The following is an 8,048-nucleotide window of genomic DNA, read 5'->3' on the forward strand; positions in this document are numbered from 1 at the left end:
GACGTAACATAACTAATCGTAATAGTTGCCATTGTAAATTATACTGTTGTATATATATACTAAAACGTATTTGTGTCAAAACGAAAACGGGGTGAATCAATCTTGTTTGCAAAATAGCGTAAATTAATTAGAAATATCGGCATATTTCTAAACACTAAATCCAGGGTATAGTTCAACTATTAAAAGTTAAATTATTTAACGCGGCTTTGGATTATTTCAAATTCTCAATACGTAACACTGCCAAGAAAACTGCATTTCACTCATTTACTACTACTTCCTTTTATTTTAGTGTGTTGAATGTTGATGAGTGTCAGTCAACTGTGTCACAGATGTTCAGCATGGGTATAACTTGAAACTTCAAATACAAGTAAAAGAAAAAAAATCAAGTATTAATAGTATGGACAACATTGATATATATATCGTAAAACACGCTGTGGTGTCGCTCAATTAATAGGGGTTCAACCTAACCCTAGCATATGCCATATTCGTATACCACGTGACTACCAAACTCGCGCCTGTTGAAACTTTATGTGAATAAACTTCAAAGTTTTATAAAAAAATTTCAACTTCTCATAGGTCAGTCCATGAAAGTGGAGAGCTTCGTTTGTTTCTAAATGACCAATTTGAAAATACCTATTCACAACACAAGGGTGCCAAAATCATAAACATTTGAGTTTTCTTAGAAATCGTGGGGTTGTGGAAGGAAAGTGCGTATTTCAGACACAGTGTTCTGAAGTAGGGCAGCCTTTAACGGCGGCAATTCAATTGAAGGTGACCATGTGGATTAAATGTAGACCTACATAGTAATATGAGCGAACTATTTAGTCATTTAGTAACGGCTGGAGATTGGGTGTTAATTGTTTGAAAGTTGTGCTGCTATGACTGAGGGGTCATTCATTACATAAATGCCGCAAGGAACCTGCAATGTGTTGTGAAAGATTTAGCATATTTCGAGGTTGTTGACAAGTTTGTATCAAGTCAGAAAAATAAAACTTCTTAAACTTCAAATTATATGATTCAGGAAAGTATTTCTTAATACAAAAAATAAATAAATAAAGAAGGAGAAAAGGATCTTGTTCTAAGGTGAGTACTACTACTAACAATAACATCTTTTAACATTCGTTCCTTGAGTCAAGAAATATAAGATTCCAATACACTTATTATAGGCTGTATGAAATAATATAAAAGAAAAGTGAAGAAAAGAAGTAATTCATTGTCTTATTTTTATGTACGAAGAAATGACGCATATTACAAAAACTAGTGTTGGATTAATTTCACATGTCATCTTAAAAAAATCTGTTGGTTGTACACTTAACTACTTGAATATTAAAAACGTGTCGACGTTCGATAAATAACAGGTAATAAGTGTGCCATGTTCTTCAAGTTTAGAATGAGGTACTTTATACTAAAATAATAATTTCTTAAAAATTCTCCAAGTAACAGATATGAGTTTCAAGAAAAGATTTCTGATTAATGCATTATTCCAACGGAATTTACGTAAACTCGTCAATAGGCGCTTGAAACTATTTACTTGTTCTACTTCGATAATCAAGCTTGGTGGACTTTCTTTTTATGGCCGTATTTATTATTACCATGAGAAAATAACAATTTCTAAAAAAATATATCATTTGAATTGAAAATTCATCACTTACTTCCTTTACAACTTTTCTTAAAAATCAATAATATTAACTTTAGGCATCATAAATTTTACATAAACTAGGTCTCAAAAGCTATAATATACAAGTAGTAATTGATATTCTAGGCCTTTTATTCATAGTTCTCTTTAATCAAAATGAAACTGTTCAGAAGTTCTGCACCAGTTCTATCTTACCAGTTTAATTTTTAGGTCAGTTAAACAAGAAGCATTTAGAAATATATTTTTAATACTTTCAACATTTTTATGAGAAAATATTATTTTTTTCTTTAAAAGACAAACACCCCCCCTCCCAAAAATTGCGGGATCAGATAAGTCTTTTTTTTTTAGTCGAAGTTTAGTTGCTTCACTGTACAGAATATTCTCGTTATACTTATAGTTATAGCGAATTAATTATATATATTGTTACGTCTCCGTTTGTTAATTGATTTCCCGTAAATTCGTTCCGACGAAACTTTAGCGACACAAGTCGTTACTTAATAAAACTGGTTTATTCTTTCCAAATATAACTTTACGATACACTTAATTTCAACAATCGCGCTAAAACAAACGCTATAACAACGAACGTGCTCAACTTCAATAATACTCTCTGACTGCAGATCAATTACTCACTGTCTACACACACACTGTTCCTTCGGGAGTGCTCTAGCATTTACTAGATTGGGGGGTGGTCTGATATATATAAGATGGTCACGGCGTGACGTGACGAGATAGTTCTAGAAACGTGGCGTGACACTAGTCACGTGATCTCGCTGACGCAACAGTATTATGTATTTGTGACGCTCTGTATTTGAAATTCGATCTGTCTTTCAAGAGGTAGTGTTTAGTGCTTCCTGCAGACAACTAGTTTTTATGTAGAATTTATACATTTTCCTTTTTTTATTTTCACTTAACATTTTTAAAGTAACATCATGATAGTTCGTTTCGCTTTATCTAAACTTCTGTGGAAAAACTCTTCATTGTTTTAGGTTTACATCTTAGTTTAGGATGGCCATATTTTGTGGATCAAGATAGAGATATTGTATCTGGACTCACTATAATTCCAGATGCAGGTAGTATTGGAAAAGCGTGGTGTATTGGTATCAGTTATATTTCTCTGATTAGTGTATATGTCTTAGGATTTTAATGTTCTAAAAAATAACAAGAAGATGTAATCATTTGTATGGTTTGTTCTTTAAGAATGGCTCAACCAATACCGCTGACTCTGCTCAAAATTCGTTAAATGCAAATGTTGGACAATACGTTATGTGGAAGCGACTGTGCAATTGAAGAAAAGAAAAATATATATATACTTACCATTTCAGAATAATTTATGTAACACATATGCTGGAATTTTGTTTAACAATGGAAGTTTTGAATGTGAAGCGTATCAGAAAAAAACATTTACAGTATACTAACGTAAACAAATAAAATCATCTTACAAGAAATTATAAAGTCTTGATTCATTTATTACAAGGTACAACTCAAGACGGTGTTTTCGGCATTATAACAGCTTCTGGAAGTTCCCTGCGGGAGGTAATGCAGCCTCGCGAGTATTCGATGGTTTTTCGGGTATATTTTCATGATAATTCTTAGTTACACGAAGCAAGCAATCAAGTTAGGCTTGAATATCAAAACTCAACATATAGACATCAAACCCGTAGTCTTAACCCCCCCTATAAAAATTGTGGTTTCTATCGTTTTACCTTTGATATGACATGGTGTTATTAGAGTTCCAAGTTCGGTTGTTGTTGTTTGAAGTTAAGCACAAAGCTACACAATGGGCTATCTGTGCTCTGCCCACCACGGGTATTGAAACCCGGTTTCTAGCGTTGTAAGTCCGCAGACATATCGCTGTGCCACTGGGGGGCTCCAAGTTCGGTATGGGTATCGGCAATATTCGCTCTTTGCCTGTGTAAATCCAATACCCAGAGTTCAAGCACGTTTTTATTGAAGTTACTGATGTTGACAAGTTAAGTAAAATTCGAAATCAGTAATATTATACTTCTGCTGGTTACCGTCATACGTTTTAGCTTAGTTTATCAATACAGTATTTTCCTTGTTGAGTCTACGGATGTAACAAAATATTGTCACAAAATAAAATAATCGCAGGAATTGGAGAATGATGAGGTAGAAAATTTTAAAGTACTTTCAAAGAATTCTCAATCGCTAGAATCTGCAGGGGAAGAAAATTTTATGTAAAAAAATTAGATTCAAATAATTCTGGTTCAATGGAAAATAATTATAATTACAGAAATACAATCGGAGGATACGATTAATTATTTGAATTAAATGGAAATTCCATTGAATTAAGAAAATGTTATTAAAATAAAATAATACGGTTGCTGAAGTAATACGAAGAATTGCATTAGCACCGTTCAATTGAAATATGAGATTAAGTCCTGAAAAAAACATGAAAATTTGTTATGTTCAAACACATCTTGTACAAAGAATGATGACATGTGTTTGTTTTGAATTTCGCGCAAAGCTACACGAGGGCTATCTGCGCTAGCCGTCCCTAATTTAGCAGTGTAAGACTAGAGGGAACGCAGCTAGTCAACACCACCCACCGCCAACTCTTGGGCTACTCTTTTACCAACGAATAGTGGGATTGACCGTCACATTATAACGCCCCCACGGTTGAAATGGCGAGCATGTTTGGTGTGACGGGGATTTGAACCCTAACCACCTGGCCATGACGAGCCTACGATATGTGAGTAAGCAATTACTACGAATAAACAAATGGAGAAGCTGGAAGTGAAAAAACAAAAATATCACATGGAGGTTGTGACGGTGAACTTGTTAGAGTTCAATAGTCAAAATCAAAATCTCTTATATTTAATAAATATATAAATAGATCCTCAAAAGTTAGAATTACTTTTAAAGTATACTGCTTTAATACGACAGATTAAATGTGAGAGAAGATCTTGCAGAAATAAGGCACTAGTTCGAGAAGAAAATTGAATTATGATAAATTCGTACATCAGTTATTCTAAGGTAGTGAATATCGGAGTATGTTCTACAAGTAACTAATCAATAATGATCATAGTACATGTATATTAATCATACAAGAAACAAATGAACACAAGACAGCTCCATTCCTTTTCATTAAATAAATGTAATTATGATTTGTGAAACAAAGGGGAAAATGGACGTCAATTGCCTTACGTAGATAGCAAAAGTTTGGTGAAAGGATTTCAATAAAATAGGCTAAGGTGACGCCCATTTTCACATTTATTTCATCGTGAATACACACCGCGTACATTATCGATTAAATAATGAAATTATAATTCATTATTACGCAACACAGAATATGATGCCCATTTTCACATTTATTTCATCGTGAATACACCGCGTACATCATCGATTAAATAATGAAATTATAATTCATTATTACGCAACACAGAATATGATGCACATTTTCACATTTATTTCATCGTGAATACACCGCGTACATCATCGATTAAATAATGAAATTATAATTCATTATTACGCAACACAGAATTAGACTTTTCATAACTACACGCAGATCATTTGAAGGTGAAACAACTTTTGTCACTGTATTTAGGGGCAATGTTTTAAATATACGTATGAAATCAAATAGTTTAAATTTCGATATTAAATACCACAATGTGTTGGTAAAGCGCATGAATGTTCAAATAATATTTTAAAGGATTTAAGTAAAATTGAAAATAATAAATTGATGTATTTAGTTGGAGAGTTCAGTGTCACTTTAAATACAGAAATTTATCATTCATCCCCTCTCCCTTCACCATACCGGGAACAAAAACCTGAAATTGAACGAAAATTAAGGGAACGAGTAGACCAGTTTGGGTTGTTGATGATTCAATATATTTGCCCAAATAAAACAAGGGTTTACTTGGGTTGTTCATAGAGAAGGTTAATATTTTAAAATCTAGATTATGTAAATAATTTTTAAATTCTCCTACGCTACCAAAGTTTTTCTTTTTTTTTTTTAGCTGTTCCCATATAAACACATTTATGTCTGATCGTTCAACACTAGTTCTCCCTTATGTTAACAACGGTCCAAGTCAGTCTAGGATTGTTTGTTTGTTTTTGAATTTCGCGCAAAGCCACAGGAGGGCTATCTGCGCCAGCCGTTCCTAATTTAGCAGTGTAAGACTAGAGGGAAGGCAGCTAGTCCTCACCACCCACCGCCAACTCTTGGGCTACTCTTTTACCAACGAATAGTGGGATTGACCGTCACATCATAACGCCCCCACGACTGAAAAGGCGAGCATGTTTGGGGTGACGGGGATTTGAACCCTAACCACCTGGCCATGACGGGCCTACGATATGTGAGTAAGCAATTACTACGAATAAACAAATGGAGAAGCTGGAAGTGAAAAAACAAAAATATCACATGGAGGTTGTGACGGTGAACTTGTTTGAGATTGCGACCCTCAGATTGCGAGTCGAGCGCCTTATCCACTTGGCCACGCCGGGCCGTCAGTCTAGGAAGAGCGACGTTTTAGTCACCATCTGGTGAGTAGTACAATCTATACTAATGAGGCTAGTAAAGTTATAGTAAATTATTATTAGAACAAAGTAATAAAAAAATTCAATGCCAGAGCTTGGTGGGACCATTTGTAGTGCGATTATAAAATACACAATCACGTATTTCAAACTAAAAACGTAAAGGAAATTAAAACTTTCATTGTAAAGTTTTATAAAACAATTCTATTTACAATGTAAAATGTAAATTAAATATCTACAAAATAAATTATCTACTATTTCTTCCATTTATACAAAAAATAAATAAATGAATTTCGTAATTAAAGAGCCTGTTTCAAGAAAGTAAAATCAGGGTATAGAATGCTTGATGCCTAAACGTATTATGTTTCTGATTAAAGCATAACCCAAATTCTTAACAAGCACAGTTGATAACTATCAGGAAATCGGATGGAAATGTTACTGAAGACTTATAGGAAAGCGGGTGGGAATGTCGCTCAAGGTTTAAACGAAACCAACTGGAAATGTTACTCAAGATTTAAAGAAATTCAGATGGAAATATTACTCAAGACTTAAAGGAATTCAGATGGAAATGTTACTGAAGACTTATAGGAAAGCGGGTGGGAATGTCGCTCAAGGTTTAAACGAAACCAACTGGAAATGTTACTCAAGATTTAAAGGAATTCAGATGGAAATATTACTCAAGACTTAAAGGAATTCAGATGTAAATATTACTCAAGACTTAAAGGTAAACGGGTGGAAATGTCATCTAAGATATAAACGAAATTAAAACCTTCATCGTAAAGTTTTATAAAAAATTCAATTTTGAAAAGATAATCAATGAGAATGGTGATGCCTGTTTAATATATTTGCTGTGGATAACAAAAGAGAACAAGGATCCCCTAGATATGATATCCTCACTTTATAATTAACTGGTGCTTGTTATTCAATGTCAGACAAAACCCTTGGTGTTGACGGGTTCATTGATTGATTCAGTTTTGGTTTTTTTTATAGGTAGTTCTATATTACAAGTTTTTAAAAAATCCGTGGTAGCAGAAGAATTTTCTAGAAACATAAGAAAAATCGATAATAAAATTAATTCATAAGAAGATTTAATAGATTTGAAAATTTTGAGTTCGGTTTCTCTCTTATGTAGTGCATGATTATAAAGTTTTGTTTCTAAAGTATTAGCAAACAGAATGAAATCTGTCATATTATTCATGTTCTTCTCGTTAATTTATCTTCGACCACATACCTGTTATGCGGGGTATGCCGGATGTTTCTGTATTATTGTTAGTTTTCGATAAAAAACATTGTTGTATGTGTTTTTCCTTCATATTAATATTGTAAGCATACTCTCGTATCCTCTCAGCATATTTATTGCTAACTTTCTGGAAGCATCTCAGTGTAAATAAAGTACAATATATGCGTAAGAAAGCGAGGTATACACTAAGAAAATAGATTGCCGAACCCCCCCCCCCCCCACAATTATATTTTTTACGGTTTATTGTGAAAATGTTGAAAATCTTAAATATATCCCATGTCTTAACATTAAACACCATACAATTGTTTTTAAACTTAGCAATATATCTTGTTTCTTTAAAAAGTACGGTAGTTTTTGATTTTATTTGAAAGTCCTTTATTAAAACTATAGTAAAATCTTATCACAATGTTCAACAACTTTATAAAAAATAGAGAGCAAAAGTTTTCGTTTTATTGAGCCAATATCTCACAGTACCGACAGAAGCTTGTTGATGATATCATCAATGACTTATGTGATTTCTTTTTTGAGGAATAGTAATGATATTTTTCAATAAATAAAATTCTTAGTAACATGTGTGGAGCTGAGCACGATATGTTTTTTTACAATCGTCTTCTGCCCGGCATGGCCAGGTGGTTAGGTAGCTCGACTCGCAATCTGCGGGTCACGGGTTTGCATCCC

The sequence above is a fragment of the Limulus polyphemus genome, unplaced genomic scaffold (assembly GCF_000517525.1).
Source record: "Limulus polyphemus unplaced genomic scaffold, Limulus_polyphemus-2.1.2 Scaffold1768, whole genome shotgun sequence".
NCBI classification, from domain to species: Eukaryota; Metazoa; Arthropoda; class Merostomata; order Xiphosura; family Limulidae; genus Limulus; species Limulus polyphemus.